Raw genomic sequence first — 2,500 nt, 5'->3', positions numbered from 1 at the left:
GTACATATATATATGTGTGTGTGTGTTGGTGTGTGTGTGTGTGTGTGTGTGTGTGTGTGTGTGTGTGTGTGTGTGTGTGTGTGTGTGTGTTATCAATAATTAGAAGTATTTAGAGAAGAGGGGTGAAAGGATTAATACAAATAGATTGATAGATAGATAAATGTAAAATTAGTACGAAAGCCTAAAACGGTACATTAAAATACCTACAATTAGTTGGTTCAGAAGAGGAATTCATTAAAAATTAGGAAGAACATCGAATGTATATATGTGTGTGTGTTTAACAGCAGTAATACCGCAATACCAATAGCAAAATCACTATATACACAGTAATCAAAATACCATCATCCAGCTGGCGCATGAAAATTACCAATCGGTAATAGTAATCATCATGAAGTTAATCATATCATTGATGATAATGATAACACCAAACACGCCAAGAAAAAAAAAACAATTGGTAATAGTAATCATCATGAAGTTAATCATATCATTGATGATAATGATGACACCAAACACGCCGAGAAAAAAAAAAAAATCGGTAATAGTAATCATCATGAAGTTAATCATATCATTGATGATAATGATGACACCAAACACGACAAAAAAAAAACAAAAAACGAAATAGCAACCCCCTTATCACGCCAGATCGACGGGTGCCCGTGAAAGATACACACAAAAAAACAGTGTGTTTTAGTCGCTCTTTTTCATATGAAACTCTGAATTTCATCAAGTGAATTCCAGGCTGCATATTCCAGTGTCTGCCGCAAGGACCCGATACAGCCGGTTTTGCTGTTCCTGGTCTTCCTGTTGTGGGGAAAACACTATTGCAAATTAACAGTCTGTTGTGTAAGAGTCAGAATTTTTATTCCATTTTGATTTGAGTAATGGGATTCGCGGGGCATTTTTAATCACAAATGTAGTGGGATTGGGTCGCTAACATAGTATGAATGGCTGAAAAGAGAGTGAAAAAATAATGGAATGGTGTGCATGTTTGCAGATTTTGTCAGGCCTTCATCTAATCTGGTTATTGCAGATGACTATTTCCGATTTGTATTGTTATGTTTTACTGTGTGATTCTAAGTGTTATTTTCGATGTTGGGGTTGTTATGATATATGTTAAGAATATTCTCCTTCGTTGTTCATGGTATTCTTTATATTCGGATCATAAGATAGCATCAGTAGTGGTAGTATTAGCAGTGGTAGGGTTGTGATCATTACCATTATTATCATCATCAATTCTCCTACCTCTTTTTTCGGGGGGGGGGGGGGGGTACCAGTCCAGAAAACCCAACCTTCCTGAAGTAAAAAAAAAAAAAAAAAAAAAAAAAAAAAAAAAAAAAAAAAAAAAAAAAAGGTAAAAGCACTACAGTCTACGTTTTGAATCCTCTCTCACTGCGCCCTTATCCCCTCTTATCTTCCCATTCCCCAAGACCTGTTGATAATGCCAATCCCCCGATAACATGGACCCAGAATTTACAGATTCGAACATCGAGGAAGTCCCTCTGCCCACGCGTCCATAACCCTCATGCCCTTCGACGTATTTTCGGCTCCTTTAATGAGTGGGCACTTTGACAGGTGGTTCCATGGTTGGATCATGTAGGGTTGTGTGGTCTTTGACAGGTGGTTCCATGGTTGGATCATGTAGGGTTGTATGGTCTTTGACAGGTGGTTCCATGGTTGGATCATGTAGGGCTGTTTGGTCTTTGACAGGTGGTTCCATGGTTGGATCATGTAGGGTTGTGTGGTCTTTGACAGGTGGTTCCATGGTTGGATCATGTAGGGCTGTGTGGTCTTTGACAGGTGGTTCCATGGTTGGATCATGTAGGGCTGTGTGGTCTTTGACAGGTGGTTCCATGGTTGGGTCATGTACGGCTGTGTGGTCTTAGACAGGTGGTTCCATGGTTGGATCATGTAGGGCTGTGTGGTCTTTGGCAGGTGGTTCCATGGTTGGATCATGTAGGGCTGTGTGGTCTTCTACAGGTGGTTCCATGGTTGGATCATGTACGACTGTGTGGTCTTTGACAGGTGGTTCCATGGTTGGATCATGTACGGGTGTGTGGTCTTTGACAGGTGGTTCCATGGTTAGATCATGTACGACTGTGTAATGTCTGCTTATAGTGAGAAGAAGAGGCGAGCAGTCAGACGACAGGCGAGGGTCTTTCGTCAGTCCCTCTTTTAATAGATTAACCTCTAATTAATTTTAATATCTAATTTAACCTTCACTATCATAACTTTTCCCCCTCTCCTATTCAATGACTCCTTTATTTGTTTGTTTTTGTTTTGGGAACTTGGTCGTGATTAATCCTACCATGATGACAGAGATCTTCATTAGTCATCACATATAAGGACACGACGACTGTGATGACTATCCTGATAGCGTTTCTTGTGGGTATATGCTACCAGGTTTAAAGATATATATATAGAGAGAGAGTGAGAAAGGGGGAAGGAGAGGGAAGGGTAATAGAAGGAGGAGAAAGGGGAAAAAAGAAGCGTTATATTTGGC

The 2,500-nt window shown here is 40.0% G+C and overlaps 1 protein-coding gene across 1 annotated transcript in view; it reads left to right on the top strand.

Annotated features, from left to right (window-relative positions):
• LOC122264924 (neural-cadherin) overlaps positions 1 to 2,500 on the top strand; it is a 53,220-nt gene that overhangs the window by 11,425 nt on the left and 39,295 nt on the right. The gene's annotated exons all lie outside the window — the stretch shown is intronic.

This window comes from Penaeus japonicus, unplaced genomic scaffold (assembly GCF_977035675.1).
Source record: "Penaeus japonicus unplaced genomic scaffold, GWHDUDI00000001_assembly GWHDUDI00000014, whole genome shotgun sequence".
Taxonomy (NCBI): Eukaryota; Metazoa; Arthropoda; class Malacostraca; order Decapoda; family Penaeidae; genus Penaeus; species Penaeus japonicus.
The sequence above is the reverse complement of the archived record's forward strand: the minus strand, read 5'-3'. Positions and strand labels throughout refer to the sequence as shown.